General features: G+C 38.9%; 2 non-coding genes and 1 pseudogene across 3 annotated transcripts; all 3 read right to left on the bottom strand.

The window, feature by feature from the left end:
• Positions 1 to 6,874: 6,874 nt before the first annotated feature.
• LOC135650512 (pumilio homolog 2-like) lies at positions 6,875 to 15,327 on the bottom strand (annotated as a pseudogene). Its single transcript, XR_010501558.1, has 10 exons — positions 14,684 to 15,327; positions 13,339 to 13,582; positions 12,060 to 13,212; positions 11,437 to 11,578; positions 11,238 to 11,345; positions 9,937 to 10,149; positions 9,733 to 9,843; positions 8,900 to 9,094; positions 7,563 to 7,737; positions 6,875 to 7,305 (listed from the first exon to the last, which is right to left on the bottom strand). The product of XR_010501558.1 is annotated as a pumilio homolog 2-like (transcript).
• A 1,194-nt stretch (positions 15,328 to 16,521) lies between these two features.
• TRNAD-GUC (transfer RNA aspartic acid (anticodon GUC)) lies at positions 16,522 to 16,593 on the bottom strand. The gene has a single exon. It is a non-coding gene; the product is annotated as a tRNA-Asp (tRNA).
• A 172-nt stretch (positions 16,594 to 16,765) lies between these two features.
• On the bottom strand, positions 16,766 to 16,837 carry TRNAD-GUC (transfer RNA aspartic acid (anticodon GUC)). Its single transcript has one exon. It is a non-coding gene; the product is annotated as a tRNA-Asp (tRNA).
• Positions 16,838 to 18,972: the final 2,135 nt, after the last annotated feature.

The raw sequence follows: 18,972 nt of genomic DNA, 5'->3' as shown, positions 1-18,972 counted from the left end.
GTTTTCCAATAAGTGTAGTTCGTCTCATTGAAAAATGGAGAACAAATGAGAGAGTGACCCTCTTGAAAGTCGTAAAGAACCATTTCTATTTGGGTGTTAAACCAAAGTAGAAAAACGTGGCTCTGATACCAATTATTAGGATCGGAACGACACTAAGAGGGGGGGGGGGGGTGAATTAGTGCAGCGGATTAAAACTTCGGTTTTGGAAACAAATTCATAAATACGAGGAGATTTCGTTTGGATAGTAACTTGAGTAAAATGAGAAAATGAAATCCGAAAGCTAGCAATAGTGTAGATGATAATTTCAGGAAGGTAAATACTCACACACTCAAGGAATGCACCAATTTAAAGTGGTTCGGTCAAAATGACCTACATCCACTTGCGAAGCCTTCTTCGAAGAGGCTCCCAACTTCCACTAGTAAATCACTTTGAAGGGGAAGGACAAATACCCCTCTTACAACCTTTTACAAGTGGTTCACACTCTTACAAATTTTCAAAGAAAAGGAAGGAGGTGAACACTCAAGCAATTGAAAACAATGCTTGCCAAAAACTTTACAAGGCTTTTGTCTCAATCTAATGCTTCTCAAAGGTTGTATTCTCTGCTGAGAAATGAGGGGTATTTATAGACCTCAAGAGGATTCAAATTTGGGCTCCAAAATTTGAATTCTCTTTGGTTCCCGATGTTGGCGGTGCCACCGCCTGTCAGTGGCGATGCCACCGTCTATCAGTGTCTGACACTGACAGTGTACTAGCGGTGCCACCGCCGGACCTCTCGGGTGCTAGGCGGTGCCACCGCTCAGTCCAGCGGTGCCACCGCTCAGTCCAGCAATGCCACCACTTGGTTCTCGGGTTCTAGGCGATGCCACCGCCTAATCTGGTGGTGCCACCGCCTACACTATTTCAGCTCACTGGTTGGGCTCCAAACTTGGCCCAAACCAGTCCGAACTCGGGTCCAATTGGCCCCTACTTGAGTTATAGGATTAACACCTAATCTTAACCCTAATTAACATACTAACTACGAATTTAAAGATATTTTCTAAGCTATTACAAAGTCCGCAAGTCAAGACTTTTTCCGGCGAGCTTCCGGCGAACTTCTGACGGTCTTCCGACGAACTCTCGGAAACTATTCTACGGACTCTCAGCAAGCTCCTAGACTTCACGATTTGATCTTGGCAAGTTCTAATGAACTTCTTCGGCAAGCTCTGATCTTTCTCGGCGAGCTCCGCGAACTTCCAACGAACCTTCCAGCGAGCTTCCGAAAAACCCTTCGGTAAGCTCCCTACTCATTCTCGGCTAGTTCCGGCAGCATTCCCGATGAGCCTTCGGACTTCCGTCGAACTCTCGAACTCGCAACGAATCCTTCACGCTTGACTCTGGCACTTTGTTTCGCTTTATGTCTTCATTGTTATCGTAGTTAATCCTACACACATAAGCCAAAACTCTACTCCGATCTAGATAATTATTACAACGCGAATTGACATTCTGTTGCCCGGCACGTCATTGGTTGGCGCTTCGTCCGATTCTTCAGCGCATCGTCCTCTCTTACGGCTTGTTGCCCAATCGGCAGTTGACCTCCGCAATCCCGATATCCTTGGTGCAATTCCACTCTCCTTGGCCCGATGCCCAACGTCCGAAGCCTTCTGCCGTCCAATATCCTGACGTGATCTCCTCCGGCGCAATGTCACTTCTTCCTGCGTCAACTGTCTAATCCTGATCGAGTAGACCTGCATCACTCAAAATGCTTTTAAACATCTAAACACAATCAATTAGTTTCATCATCAAAATCTGAGATTCAACAAGGTGATGATTTAGAGAGAGTATGGAGAGGAAAAGATATATCTTATAATCACTTAAAAGTCTTTGGGTGTAAAGCATTTGTTCATATTCCCAAAGATGAGAGGTCCAAGCTTGATAGTAAAGCAAAAGCATGTATCTTCTTGGGATATGGTCATGAAGAGTTTGTGTACAGATTATGGGATCCAATGAACAAGAAGATTATTAGAAGTAGAGATGTTGTGTTTCTTGAAGACCAATTGTTTGATGATGGTGATAATATTGAGAAGCCAGAAACCTCTGTTTATATTCCTTGGAGTCTGGGTCCAGTTCCTTCACCTGTAGTTCATGATGATCATGGGGGAGATGAACAAGAAGATTGTGGTGAGAATACCAGTGATGATACACCTATAGTTGATGATGTTGAACCAACTGAACAGGCACCTCCACCACCAGTTGAGATTCCATTAAGAAGATCCACTAGAGAGCGACAACCATCTACCAGATATCCTCCACATGAGTATGTTATACTTACTGACGGGGGAGAGCCAGACTAAGAAGCTATTCTACATGAGAATAAGAATGAGTGGGTTAAAGCCATGCAAGAAGAGATGAGATCCTTGCTTGAGAACCACACCTATGACTTGGTAAAATTGCCTAAAGAGAAGAAAGCTCTCAAGAATAAGTGGGTTTACAAATTGAAGACTGAAAACAATAGCTCACAACAAAGATACAAGGCACGACTAGTTGTGAAAGAATTCAGTCAGAAGAAAGGTATTGACTTTGAAGAAATATTTTCTCTAGTTGTGAAAATGTCTTCTGTCCGAGTTGTTCTTGGTTTGGCTACCCGCTTGAATTTAGAAGTTGAGCAACTTGATATAAAAACAACATTTCTTCATAGTGACCTAGAAGAAGAAATTTACATGGAGCAACCAGAAGGTTTCAAAGTCAAGGGAAAAGAAAATATGTTGTGTAAGCTTAGGAAAAGCTTATATGGACTCAAATAGGCACCTAGACAATGGTATAAGAAGTTTGATTCCTTTATGATAAGCCAAGGGTATGATAGAACCACATCTGATCATTGTGTGTTTATGAAGAAATTTTCAGATGATTATTTTATTATTTTACTGCTATATATTGATGATATGCTGATTGTTGGCCATGATGTTGGAAAAATTGGAAAGCTTAAAAGAGAGCTAAGTAAGTCTTTTTCCATAAAAGACTTGGGATCGGTGAAACAAATACTTGACATGAAGATTCTTCAAGATAGGAAGAAAAGGAAGATTTGGCTATCTCAGAAGACTTACATTGAAAAGGTTCTTGAAAGATTCAACATGAGTAAAGCCAAAGCAGTTTGTTCTCCACTTGCAGGTCATTTCAAGCTTAGTTCGAAACAATGTCCTACAAGTAAGAAAGAAAAAGAAGAAATGTCCAGAGTGCCTTACTCATCTGCAGTAGGTAGTTTGATGTATGCTATGGTTTGTACTAGGCCAGATATAGCTCATGCAGTTGGAGTTGTCAGTCGATTTCTCTCTAATCCTGGAAAAGAAAATTGGGCAGTAGTGAAATAGATATTAAGATATCTAAGAGGTACTTCCAGGTTATGTTTATGTTTTGGCAGTGATGAACCTGTGTTAGAAGGTTACACAGATGCAGACATGGCAGGTGATACTAATTCCAGGAAGTCCACTTCGGGATTCTTGATGACATTTACAGGAGGAGCAGTCTCTTGGCAGTCTAAGTTACAGAAGTGTGTTGCTCTATCAACCACAGAAGCAGAATACATAGCAATTATTAAAGCCTACAAGGAAGCTTTATGAATGAAAAAGTTTCTACAGGAATTGGGCTTGAAACAAGAAGGATATACTATTTACTGTGATAGTCAGAGTGTCATTCACCTCTCCAAGAATTCAACATACCATTCTAGATCCAAGCATATTGATGTGAGATATCACTGGATTCGTGATGTGCTTGAGATGAAAGAATTACAATTGGAAAAAGTACATACTAATGAGAATGGATCATATATGTTGACAAAGTCTTTACCTAAGGAGAAGCTTGAAGCATGTAGGCAAAAAGCGGGCTTGGTACAGCCCACCATATAAGTTGGAGGGGGAGAATTATTGGGTTCAGCCCATATGTGAGCTTGGACAATTCGGTCTATTGAGCCCAAATCACTAATTGAATGTAGAAATTCAAAAGAGAGATAGGAAATAGAGTGCAGTGTGCATGTGTGCAGGAGGGGGTGCAGCGTGCGGCGATGTGTAGAGAAAAGAGGAGAGAGAAAGATTAGGTTTCTGAGTTTTCTGCTTGACGATCGGTGGCCAAACGTTGTTAGTTTCGGCCAAAATTTTATATGGAGAATCCTTGCAGCAAACTCTACAATTCTAACTGTGTTGATCTGCAGTTTACCCTCTCTAAGGTACTTTCCTACTATATATACTCTGTGAGACCTAGAATTCTCTTTTGAGGAGATTCATCGTATATGATGATATGCTAGAGCCAAGATCTATGTTCTTGATATTATTCTGATCCCCTAGTTATTCTAGAGAAGACCTACTATAAACCTGTTATCATTATAATTGATAGTGGAAGTTTGAGGTGGACTACGGTCCCGTGGTTTTTCCCACATTGGGTTTTCCACGTTAAAAGATTTGGTCTCACTATGTGACTGAAGTTTTGCTCTATTGTTTATGTTGTGCTGGTTGATATTTTCATTTGGATATCAAGTTGGTATTTTGATGAGGAACCCATTTTGATACACAAAGAGGGAAAAGAATATTCCGCTTTAACAGGTTTTTTCCCAACAATACCTCTCTCTTTTAGACCTCACTCCTTTAGAAACATTCTAACTTTAGGAGGAAGAGACTCACTAATTTTAGAGAGATTACAACACTTTTTTTCTTAAGTATATTTTTCCCTTTTTATACTCAATTTCGTACTCTATTAAGTAGGAAATGGTGGGGTATTTATATACCCAAAATGGCTTCATAAATGGAGCTAAAAAAGGTCTCATTTGGGGTTTCCCGGGTCTTGGCAGTACCACCTCCTATGTTGGGTAATACCACCGTGTGTGCTAGGTAGTACCATCACCTGCAACATTAACACTAGGTGGTACCACCACCCAGTCTGACGGTACCATCGCTTGACACAGTCTAGGAGACTTATGTTTGGGTCATACCACCGCTTGATAGTTTGGATAAGTGTGCTCTTGACTTTTCCAAGTCATGGGCAGTTTTACCTATCCTTGGGTCATTGAATGGGTCTTCCACTTGGCCTAAAATAGTTCCAACTCAAGCCTAATGGGCCCCTAATTGAGTTAGTAGGGTTCCTTCCAAAACCAACTCAATTACAATCATGACTACTTCAATCTAGACGCAATCGATTACAAATAGACTACTATGTTATCTGACATATCATTGGTTCATCCGACGGTTCGTTCAATATTTTCGTCGCATCGTTTTCTCTTGCGACGTATTGCCCAATCAACATGTTGACCTCTACAACATCTGATCTCCTTAGCGCAATGTCTGATCCTTTTGGTCCGATGCCCAAACTCATGACACGAAGTCTTCTATCGACACGTTAACAGATCCTTCAGCTCGACATCCAATCTCCTGACATGTTCCGGCCCAACATTTGATTTCATTGCTTTAATCGATTTATCTTTTTCTGATTGAAGCTAGTCCTACGTCACTCAAAATGTAGAATAGATCGTTAACTTTATCAATTGATTTCATCATCAAAATTCGAGATTCAACAATCGACCCACTACACATTATTATGCTTGATCGTGTCGACCCACTATGTGCCACTATGCCCGGCCATGTCGGCCCACCACGCACTCTTACACCCGGCCATGTTAGCGCATTGCTCACCACTACATTGGACCTCGTTGGCCCACCGTGCGCCTCGGTACCAACCTCAACACCTCATGCTCTTCAGCCCATTAAGTGTTTCGACCCTCGGCATGGTCGAAAGACTCCATCAATTGTCGAACGTCGTCCTAGACAATTCAATTCCCACCAATCGCAGAGACCCCACTAGCTTATAAACCCCACCGTGCACCTCAGTACCAACCTCGACAACCCATGCTCTTCAGCCCATTAAGTGTTTCGACCCCCACATGGTTGAAGACTCCATCTCGGCGCCTTTGCTCCGTGTGGTTGACATAGCGAGTCATGCGACGAGTCAACTCCACACGACCAATACGTTGGTCCCATGTGAAGGACACATCAGCCTCGTATAGCGACGACTCGACTCCACACGACCAATACGTTGGTCCCATGTGAAGGACACATCAGCCTCATATAGCCACGTGGACGCATCAGCCCCACATAGCCAACGAGCCAACTCCATTTGATCGATATATTGATCTCACATGGAGGAGACTTCAGCTCCACATAACTTGGCCGATTGTTCATCACCACCTTAATATCACACAGACTTCCTACAAAGTGAAGCCAAATTGGCTTCCCCTAATGGCTGCCATGTGGAGGAAGTCACACAATCCCGAGGAGTTCAACGTGAGATGATAACACCTACAGGCAAATCCCACACCTTCGTTATCACATGAGCATAAGAGAGGTAATATTCGAACATATCATTTCCAAGCGTCCACTATAAAAAAAAAAAAAAAAAAAGACTTACAAGTACAACTCGAGACAAATAAAATCCGACTCATCAACTGACTGACCTAGTGGCATAAGAGGAGGGGCATTGTCAAAAGTGTCACAACACAATTTTACAAGATTCAAATGACTTGTTGAAAGAGTTCACCTTGAGATCTAAATCAATTCCCTATTCAGACAATAAAAAACTGCCCTAGCAAATAGAATTTGGTAGATGTAGAAACACAAACTGAAAGTTCTGGTTTCAAAAGGAAATACCACAATTATTGTACATGCACATAGGAAACAAGTGCATAACAACTTTGAAGATTACATGACCTTAAAACTACAAAAACTGTCAGATGAAGAAACACAGCAGCAAAATATAAGCATACAACCAAAGCTTAGTAGATAGAAACACAAATCATCTTCCAGAGATTCTCTAGATCTAGACAATTCTTGCAGCACTGTACACGAATCACACAATGATATGTCCAAGACATTGGCATAAATGATATATAGAGTTTAAATACAATTTAAAATTGTATATCAGGAATTTTGATGATCCAATAGAAAAGAAAATTGAAACAACCTTCCCTGAACATTGGACCGCTCTCCACATCTGATATTTGTACAGTCATGTTAAGACTTCTTTCTTTACACCCATAAAAACCTTTTACAGGCAACCAACCATTCCTATGTGGGGCATCAGATATGCTAACAATCTGAGCCATAGCCTTAGTATGATCATGTATAGTTCACCTACAGAAATGTACAACTCTCAGTACAAGCAACATTTTTAACCAGCTTGTACGAGCCCACGTAAACAGAAAGAAGTGAGCTCACGAGAGACTCCGTTAGCTGTACAATCTCATTCTTCTGCCATTTGATGCATGCTGGGTCTGAAGTCCAATTCTCCTTTCTGCAAAACATAAAGAAGATAACTACGTAACTAAGAAGAGCCTTTAGCAACATGAATGCAGTAGTGAACTTGTAAAAGCACCAACTAGTGCTGTTACCCATGTAGCGAGGGAGAATAATCAGCACAGGGTTCAAGAACAATGATCTAGAAATGAACTTCCAATGCCTTAATGAGTTTCATTTTGGTCTTTGTTCTAGCAGTATGGTAAATGTAAACAAAACCAAGTTAAGGAAATCCAAGAGACTAGTATGTCTTACCCCCAGCTGCAACAAGTTTTTCTATACGGGCAACTATATGCTTTCCGTAAGTATATTTCTTCAAAGCATTCAAGTGGACTTTTATTCGTGAGAGGATCAGCTCACGTTGCTCGTCATCACAAGTCTCGAGTGCTTTCTGTACAACGTAGTTAGCAAACTGATCTTTCATCATGACCTGACACCCAAAGAGAGGAATGAATAAGCACAAAAGATCACAATGGTCAAAGGGCTATATTTTCCTGTGAATGTCTGTTTTCAGACAAATGTTAATTAAGTTCCTCAAAATAATTGAAGCAACAAAGAATAAGCACAAAAGATTACAATGATCAAAGAGCCTATTATTTTAAGATAAATAAGTACCTCAAGATAATTAAAGCAACAAAGTCTTGACTCATTTAACAGGAAGAAACTCTCTCTTGTAAACTAATACCAAATTTGATATTTCATAGTCGTGGAGTCGAAATATGAGCTTAGTGGTCACTGCAATTTTCATGACAATGAATTCGTGCACAGGTTCCATTTCCTCACACCGAGTTTCTTGATCCAGTGCACATCTATTCTAGAAGCTTAAAAGAATATTTTGGTAAGGAAATTGTAACTAGGACATAGTAGAAGCTCATAATTGTATCTTAAGCAAATACAATACAATTTTTGTTTTTAGCAAATACAATATAATTGCTACAGAGCATTAAGGCTTAACAGGAACACACCCAACACACATACACCAAACTAGGTTCCTTAAAGCAGCCACCTCAATAATCAATGAACAGTTTACATTTATATCATCGAAATTTTTTTGAAAATTATGAATTCTCTGCACAGACTACACATTCGTTCCAACTCCATAAAACCTTTCAGAGTTGCATTTAATAAAAACTAGTGTTCCAGATGCTCAGGAAATGAAACTCACTGATGTCTTAGTTCCAGATGCTTAAAAAATGAAACTCATTGATGCCTGTCGCCTGATGGTTACAAGGGAAGCTATCATTTAAAGTCTAGATTGAATCGTGTGTAATTTTGGGTCAAATTGGATAATATTTTTCTTTCTTTTCAATATGTTCATATTTTTTTGTTTATAAAAATTTAAGTTAGGATATAACTAAAGGAGGCCAACCAAAGATTTTTTAAACAAATTATACATTGACCTGGCAAAAGAAAGGAAATTATGTGAAACATCTGACACTTTTTTTTAAAAGAAGAAAATATAAATCCATACTGCACCAGCATTTGGAAATAAAACATGTGCTCAAATGCAGTGCAGAATAGCGGAATAACTTAATAATCCAAGAAACTGTATAATATTGTAGTCAGATAATAATTTGAATGATGAAAGAAACCTGAAGAGGCTCATTCTTATCAGTTGATCCTAGCATCTCATTCACCAAAATCTGACGTTCCTCAGGACTACCAAAAGTCAGACACTTTTCAACAACATTTGAAGCAAACTTCTGTAGACTCATCTGAACTATCTGTCCAGAAAATTCTTTAACAATTGCAGACCGCTCATGAGGTTTCCCATGCTCCAATACATGCTGTCAAAAAATTAATCTCAATCAAAGAAAAAATACAAGCACACAGAACAAAGATTGCAAATGTCACATCAGAAGCACTAAACAGCTGAGCAAATCAAACACATCTTGTTATGACACTAGATACTCTAGACACAGCACAAGTTTCAGGATTTTCTGTGAAGAACAATACCAGTCTTGCCATTTAATGCCATATGGATTCTTAAGCATGGTAGTGAAGGGAGTGGTTAAATTATACTACATATGAAAGTTATCCTTTTAAATTATGAACAGCACAATCAAAAGCATAAATATGTGCATTAAAGCCAGATAATGAATAAACATGTATATCATGATAGATCTGGACAATTATCAACTTGATTTGCTAGGGGATATTACATTATAAGGAAGAAACTTGACCGTATATTGGGGTGGGGTAATTTCCATATAATTATCAGAAGGTATGATCTTTCATCCTAATCAATCACTGAGATAGACAGTGCAAAAAACTAACAAATTAACATGTTACCCTAGTTTGTAATAATAAAAGCTATGAAGTGCTACTGGTCCACAGTCCATATTCTATGAACCAACACACTGGGAGCAAAAATGAAGCTGAGACATTTATGACATGAACTGATAAGATCCAGATAAAAACAAACCTGGACAACATAGTTTCCATACTGGTCTTGGGCCAACAAGCAAACAGACTGCAAAATCTCTCCCATCATGCTCTGCTGGATCTGGGGGTCATCACAGTACTCTAATACTCTCTGAAACAAAAGACAAACATTGAGCAGGAAGTACATACAACAATGCACATAGCATCTATATTTTCAAGAATAATATATCTCAGGACTATCAACCTGTATGACACGACATCCATATGGATGAGTAGATAATGTCACAACTTGATCATAGAAGGCTGATATGACAAACTGAATTTCATCCTGAGGAATACACTCGATACATTTCTGAATAACATGGTTCCCATTCTGGTCTCGTACACAACGCAAGATATGTCCATCAAGCTCCAAAACTATTTTTTTCTTCTGGTCCAAGTCAACACCTCCTATGGCCTGATGCAAAGGTCCAAGAGTTGTTTTCCAATAACTTCGATAAACTATCAATATGACATTAGATGGCTTAAAAGACAAACAGGGGCAGAAGGATTTCTGATTTCCGAATGCAATACATAGGGACTAACTACTACAAAAACAAATTGCCAAAATTCAATGTCTGTTCATCAAATAAAATGACTTGTTTTCTTCAGTTAAATGTCAAATTCATTCGATAATCAACTTTTGCTATATGGTATCCACATGGGATGATGCACATATATACATGCTGAGGCAACATTGACCAGAAAGAAAGGACCAAATGTCCAGAAATCTTGTTTATTAAATATATTGTAAGAGACAGTGCATATAGAAGGGCTAAAGGCCAACTAACATAATAGTTTTTTTAAAGTTGGAAAAGTATAAAGAAGTGTTATGAAAACCCTGATACAGCAGCTTATTACTACGAATGCACAATATACAAAGAAAAATCACAAACATGATAGTTTTGATACAAAAATAAGTGGAAAGCTTTGTTTACAAAAGAATGAATGCCTCGATAGATTGACACAAATGTATAGCATTAATACACTATATATTATACTTGAATATGATACAGATTAATGAAATCAGGTTTTAGTGGCAGCTTGTGTGTTTTTTTTCAATTCTTAGATCCTTTATTTTTAAAAATTTGTTATCCTGTGATGCAAAAACCATTAGATAAACAGAGGGGTGGCATCTCACAGGTTAAAAAGAACCCGATAGCATCAAACAGGTGAACTTTTCTTAACAGTCTTCTTGCAATACAATTTGTTTTAAGATTTATGGACTTATGGATGGATGGCCAATAGCATAAAAAAACAATTGTATCAACTTATGGATGGTCAAAATGGTAGGATTTCTGAAGTTTAAGATTTATAGCAGAGGAAAGGTGACTAAAAGAGTTCCTCATCATGAACAAAGCTTGACCATCCAACTTTAATTATATAGAATAACAGAATCAAGGCACACCCAACAAAAACCAGACATACACCAAATCTTGAAACAAAGATATTCATAATAATCAGGTGTATCTAAAGACACTTATGAAATATTTTGAAGTAAAATACCTTCTGAATTACCCGACAACCATACATTTGAAGGCTGAGAGCCAAAACATGTCCATTAAGTTGGCTAGCCAATTCCCTTCGCTGAGCCATTGATCCATACTCAAAAAGCTAAAACAAAGTAAGAAAGGCCTGTTATTCAGGTGCATATATGCTTGATAATTAATTTAAACTTGGCAGCTAAAAAATCTGATCGCCATACCTTTCGTACCACATAATTGCCAAAAACATCAGTCGTCAAAGACAGTGAATGAGGCATAATTTCTTTAAAAACCATGTTCCTTTCTTCACTTGTGGCTGTTTCAAGTTTCTGTTGTATAAAACGGCTTCCATACTGGTCAGCACTGGACAAACAGATGAGTATCAACAGTTTAAATATTCATCATGGCACCATACAAACATTTATCATATTAAGATAATAATGCTTCAGGCTACAGAATACAACAGTAAAATTATTTTGCCAGTCATGACTAGATCCAAAAGGCGATATGATATAAATATCTAGTGGTCGCTGCATCAATACCTTATGCAGTCAAACAGAACATAATAGATGAATACGAGTATTTCCTTATGAATATTTAACTCATGAAAACTTTAATAAAGATGAGTAGTTGTTAGTCTACAGTATATAAATCTAGAATCAGATATAATTATTCTTAAAGCATCTATTCTATGACTTGTGATCTCACCTTTATTTTGGTATTAATTTAAGGATACTAGTGGCTATACCTCTGTATTGTCAACAAAACCAGTTGCTTTGTCGATAAAATATAAAGAACCAGGACAAGCATATGAAGTCAAGACAAGCATGAAAGTGATGTGTACCTAAACTCAACCACATGACCAGCAATGTCAGCAAGTTCGAAGCATCTGTTTTTATTGTTCTTGAACTCCTCCCTAAGCGAGGATGAATAATGTTGATCAATTTTATGAGTTCGATCAGAATGCCATGATCCCATGATACCTCCACTTAGGTGTCTCAAGCCACAAGGAAATTGCATGGGGAGCTCGCCAAGCCTAAGAGGGCTACCAGGTCCAACTGGAGAAGCAATTTGTCCTGTTAAAGGGCTTCCTGGATATGATGAACCCAGGCCCAGAGTACTGTTACCATAATAGCTATGACTCAGAGAGCCTGATTTGCCAAGATGTGGGTTACCATATTGTTTCTGTTGTTGAAGCAACAACCCAAAGTGAGCTTTCTGGATCCCACGTATATATGCATAAGAGTTGCCCATGTAACCCATCTCCACAGATGGTTCACTACAGCTAGCAGCAATTTGAGTTGTATATTCAGCAGCCTTCAAGTATTGAACATAAAGAGGGTCATTAATGGGAGTTTGGAGTGCTGCTACTGCTGACTGATTACAGATTTGACTTAGATTTTGCAGGTCTGTAAGTCCAGCTAAATTTGGTGGTGCAAAAATACCACCATCAGAAGTGCCACAGTCAATAGTAAGAGATCCAATTGCTGATGCAGCAGCAGCACTTTCAAATAAAGTAGGCATTGTTTCTGCCGTGACATGATTCTGGAGCATAGAAGGAGGAAACACAGGATTAACAGAATAATCACCTGGCCTGATACCCCCAGAACATGCATCTACACTTTTGATGTTCTGAAAATGGCCAGGTGAACCACCAGGACCAGAATCTGGAGGTGAATATGACTTCACATATGAATTGGCAGATGAGATAGTGGATCTATGAGGTTCAATTGGATCACTTAATCTCGAGCTCAAATTTCTTACATCCACCTGACCTGCAGAAGCAGAATCAGTATATGAAGACTTCAATGAATGAGGAAGAGAGCACGTTTTTAAGGAATGTGCATCAGAATTTTCCATGATAGGACATGCATTAAAATTTCCTTGGTTGGATAGAGAATCAAAAAGAAACTTCTGGTGATCATCCAACTCCTTTCGAAGCCTTGATTGAGATATATTTTCTACAGATGCAGCACCATCATTTGACAAACAAAAACCTGATAATGCAGCTATATAGTCATCAGATTCAACTTCATCCTGGACATTTGAACAAACCTTTGGACCAAAAGGTGCAAAGCAAGGACTAGAGGCCCTTGCAATTGACTGAGGGTCAGGAGTGGTACCTTTCCCAAGGAACAAACCTCCAGCAGATGCAAGATTATATGGAAATGATATACTAGCATTTTGAAGACCATTGCCACTTTGGACATAATCACCAGGTTGTTGCGCACCAAAAGCTGCAATTTTTTTGTTTAAACAAAGCTGGGAATCAGCAGAACCCAATGCTTCAAGGTCATTTACGTACGCATTACAACTTTGTGGGCGTGGTAGAAGGTTTGAGATGGGAGTTTTGTGGTCAACGTCATCCTGGGAAACAAAAATAATATTATTGTCAGATCTTAGATTGCACAACATGGCATGCTATCCAGAAAAACAAAAGAAGAAATAAAAAAGAAGAAATAAAAAACAGTTGAAGAATTGCATATCCTAGGAAGAGAGAAATGAATTATTAGCAACTTTGTGTTCAAAATTGCAAGATTTTATAGGCAGCACAGTAAAAAATTACATGGATAACAAATAGTTCAACTTAGAAATCATCCATGTTAAAATCTTACGTATAGAATTCCAAATGATAAACCTTAAATAAATTGTGCACTGACAGCATATGTCAAAATTGGTGAATAGTATTGATCTAGAACCTTCCAAATTAAATGCACAGAAAGAATCATTATTGCATAATAAGTGATTGCCAAATATCACGCCAAGTGCCTAATCTTCCAACCGTTAAACTTTGTTTTCAAGGAGAAAAGTACACTTATGAATCATGACTCATTACATTGACAAAAAGTCAAAAAATTAAGAACAGTTACACTAAAAGCTTATGTTTACTACAGTTCCTGATTGCAAACTTTCAGTAATTTAGCTATGTTATGCCACTTCAATCATTAATTCACAAGTTGTACTATTTAGTTCAAGGGTCAAAAAATAAAATTCAATCTGTTCCAAGAATTATTCGTAGACATAATATTCTCATACTGATCACAATTACAACAACCATGCCATTTGCCACTGCCAATCTGTTTAACTAAATGACAATTTTAGCAAACTGTATTTGCAATTTCCATACCTACTGGCCGTACTTAGCCATATAGGAAGGCAAAAGAAAAAATGTTGGTTATATGCCCAAACTAAGCATAAAGGTATCAGCTACCATTTTGAGATGCTTCACTGAAAAATCAATTGTTGCCAACACAGATATGGAAGAACACTTCATGTGAAGAAACATGCCTTATTATCTTTTACATGCCTTGTTATAGACAATATATCAAACTGCAAGTTCCAAAATGCAAGAACAACTAGATTGAAATTTGAAACAGCTATGAGTGAAAGATCAAACTTTTACGTAGGTATTCTTATACTAGTAATAACAATTAAAAAAAGGATAAAATTTGTGATGGTGGACATCACCTGAAGGACGTTGGCAAAGCTCATCTGCCTGCTGAGTGAAAGCCCAATCAACCCTTCTCCACCTTTGTCCAGCCTCTTCCCTGAAAGGGCGGCCTCCCTCGGCTCCACCACATGCTCCTGCGAGCGAAACAATGGCTGCTTTGAAAAAATTGATATACCGCCCCCTTCCTCCCAATGGTTCACTTTTCTTGTATCCCCGATCCCCTGGAGGACCGTTCTTCCCACCTGAAGCCTCTGAGTTGATCTCCAGTCCTCTTTGGAGAGCACCGGAGGTGGGAGCCGGGGATTCAGATTTACATGGGAGTAGTAGTAATTGAGATAAGCCTGAGTGGACCGGAGCTCCTTCTCCGAAAAGATGCCACCCCCATTCTCCGAATCCAGTAAATCCGAGACGCCACCGCCAGCCACCCGGCCAAAGAGTCGTCCAACGGCAGCGAGGGACCCCTCGACGGTGGGCGGCGCCGAGCCGCTCCGATAAAAATTCAGTTCCCTCTCTCGATCGCTCGCCTCTTGCCTCCTCTGCTCTCGAAGCAGCATCCCCAGCTCCTCCTCCGAATACCCGCTGCCTAACTCGTCCCCCATGCTTCCGATTATAAACGAACGCCCATCTCCGGCGACATCGTCACTGGTCTCTCGCTGACCATTACGACAACATAAGAAGAAGTCAGAAACAAACCCAAAACCTAATCAAACAGATATCAAAGAACCAAAAGGGCGGCAAAAGTTGGCAACTTTACCAGATCCGATCCTCGGAACCCCAACACCCACTAGGGCTTCACCAAAAAAATTGATCTTTCACCATTTAAACAAGTGTTCGCTCCATTCCCGGATTGGAACCCCAAATCCCAACCCCGGAGACCGAAAACCAAAAGCATGGCAATTTCCGGACGCGTCCGGTGGCGCCAACTCCCAAGAAGAATCCAAGAACCCGGGGCATCGGAACAAGGAAAGCTACGATCTCTACACCTCCCAGCTCAGGACGATCACTAATCGGCGACCGATTTCGCCACTTCCCATCAAGAAACAGGGAAACACCTCGACCCTCCTCCGGCCAGTAGCAGCGAAGTGAAGCTGCGAAGGTGTGAGCGAACGGCGTGCGGGGTGTGTGATGAGCACAGTAGTAAAAGGATCTGTGCCGTACGATTCTCTCATGGACGATCACGATGGATCAAGGCGCATGCAACGACCGATGGGCTTTTCCGGCAAATAATTAATGAGTAGATACGGTGGACTCAACAAATACGTCTCCTATTTATTGGATGCAACGAACCAACTTTTTTTTTTCTTCTTCTTTATTATTATTATTATTATTATTATTAAAAAATAAAAATAAATGATGAAGATGGGATTGAAACATAGAACTTTATTTTAAAATATTTTTAGATCCATTTTTAATGATAAATAATGATCGTGTGACTCACATGTGTTGAAAATATCAATATGATAAAAAATAATAATAATATACTTAAATATTAGTTTAAAAATAAATTAATATGATTAATGACCGGTAGATTGGTTCATGCAAGTGTAGCATATAACAACGTTTGATGGTGATGAGTAGAACACAGCTTCCATGGTGATTATGGCGAGATCACCAACCCGTGTTTTAATCGTACGGTCCAAATAGGATAATTAACAATGAGCTGATCATATAAGGTATTGATAGTTTAAATGAAAATTATTTAAATTAAACATCGATATTATTTTTTTTCTAAGAAAACGATGTAAGAGGGATTTATATTTTAGTTAGAATTGATGCTGAATTTAAAATTGAGCGAGCAGAATTTTAAATTGGACAAATTAAAACAACAATTGAACGGTTAAAACAAAAAAATTAACGCCGTTGCCGGGGATCGAACCCGGGTCACCCGCGTGACAGGCGGGAATACTCACCACTATACTACAACGACCTTGCGTTTAGGTTAGTCATGTCATATATATAATTCAATTAATTCATTGATAGAATGAATTATACTCAGATTCCAATTGAATGGGTTAAATTTAGCAGATTATACCCAAAAAATTCAACGCTGTGTAAGTGAGCAGAATAGATTATACAGCAGGTTAAACCAAAAAAAGTACCGCCGTTGCCGGGGATCGAACCCGGGTCACCCGCGTGACAGGCGGGAATACTCACCACTATACTACAACGACTTTGTGTTTGGGCGAGTCATGCCATCTATGTAATTAAATCAGTTTGTTGACAGAATGGATTATACTCGGATAATAAGTTATTATGATGTTAAATGGGCTGGCCCGAAGACCCAACTATTGCCAAAATCCAGTGATTTCATATTGCTTGAAAAATTGGAACCAGATGATTCTGATTCAAATTCTAGAACGACCGATTTTGATTCTGAAATCATCATTTTCTTTTAATTTTTCTCTTAATGTCTATTTTTAATTTGTTTGCAGTCAGCTCGAAATCGAAAAGAAACTGGAGGGTGATTCCGAAATATAATTGCTATCCGATTCGATTTGGGATCGTGAAACCATTGATTGGTCCTGATTTCATGTTTGATCGATTCGTCTCCGATTTGATTCCAATCGAAACGGAAACCATTGATTGGGTTTATAGCTAGCTATTTGTAGGATATGATGTGGTAATAGAAAATATTCTTTTATCTCAAAAGTAATTTTGGAGCAATGATAAATTAGTAAGAAGGAAAGGTAAATTAAATTTTATATCGATCGCATGTTCTACTTACTCGTAGCGACCAACCAGCTAAATAATATTCATTACATTGGGTGTATGCAGCTGCTTTCGAGAACGCAAGCTAAATAAATGTACCATAATTATGTTCTTTTGATGATATCATGGGTGACTTGGCATTGCATCAGCTTCGTCGTAGGAGATGATTCATTCACGTACGAATGAATTGACGTAGGGTTTCTTCTCATAAGTCGACGTATGAAAGATGATCACTTAGTTAGGATTATCACAATTCGACCAGCTCATTTATCATGTTACCATCAGATCAACAAATATTATTCTAAGATTGTAGGGATTCTAAAATCCTTTTGCAACAATCGACCGGTCTCAAGCCTATATAAACAGGATCTCACTGAATGTTATGTATGGTATTTTTCACTTAGGATACAGCGTCAGAGAAGGAACTCTTGGGGCATATTTCCTACTATATTTTTTGCAGATTACTATTTCAGCATCCACTGTGATCATATGCTCTTAAAATCCTTAGGTTTTGCGATGCATTTCATACAATAACAAGAAAAGAAAAATTGGAATCAGATTCTCTATGGTCATGCACTTGGCAGACTGACAACCTCATTATTAATTATGTGCATTCTTCCGAGGCATGCAATTTGGTAGTATACGAAAAAGAGATGCAACTAAAAAAAACTCATTTAAGATGAATAATCAATTATCAAAAGATGGGGTAGTGCGGGAAGCTTCAACGATAGTGAAAGGAGGCGATTCTTCCTGTGTGACACCTTTTATTTATCATATAATATTATCTCTATAAACGATCCTAGGGTTCTATTCTGGTTGCTTCATCGATTTTGCCCCCTTTAGCTAAAATATTTATGATCCTACTTTCTTTGTCTTTTTGCTCGGTTGAGGAGGAATCCACCCTCTCCTGGTCCAGCAGCTATGTCTTGGGTCTAATCCTTATCCACATGATCTCCTTAGGTTTGATCATAAACTCCTCCATATTTGATAAAATTCGTAAGTCTTCCAATAATTTCGTCGAGATTTAAGAGACCACCTCAGAGAGCAGTGGAAACCTTTGAGTTTGGGGCCTTGTAGGATTTTTTTTTATTTTTTAAGAGAAAATCGCCCCTCTTTGGAGACCATAAGTCTTGGATTAGTTCAGGTGTGACTGAACTAGCTCTAAACCCTATCGAGTCGTCATATTTGTATTTAAGAGAGGCCCCTTGGTCCTAAATCCCTAGGTGTGCATACGACGATGCTAATAATCTATCCCAAAGTCTTTAATAAGCCATATATTGGGCATCATGAGGCCTCTACCTCTCTTGCTTCTAAAACCATGGTAGCTTGTTGGAAAACCTTAATAGCTATTGGGAAACTTTAATAGAGCATCACATGTGTAGAGTGAAAAACAAAACTGATTTCCCAAAGAACAATATATGATTGTCGTATGATGGTTGGTGTGCGAAAAATCATAAAATCGAAAAAATTACGTAATGCATGTGAGAAGTTTTTACCTATAGGAGATCGTATATCCCCGAAAACATAGATCCAAATGCATGGATGAAGAAGGTCAGATATCCTTACTTACAGCGATGATCCACACGGCAAATGAAGC

This window comes from Musa acuminata, chromosome BXJ3-10 (assembly GCF_036884655.1).
Source record: "Musa acuminata AAA Group cultivar baxijiao chromosome BXJ3-10, Cavendish_Baxijiao_AAA, whole genome shotgun sequence".
Taxonomy (NCBI): domain Eukaryota; kingdom Viridiplantae; phylum Streptophyta; class Magnoliopsida; order Zingiberales; family Musaceae; genus Musa; species Musa acuminata.
The sequence above is the reverse complement of the archived record's forward strand: the minus strand, read 5'-3'. Positions and strand labels throughout refer to the sequence as shown.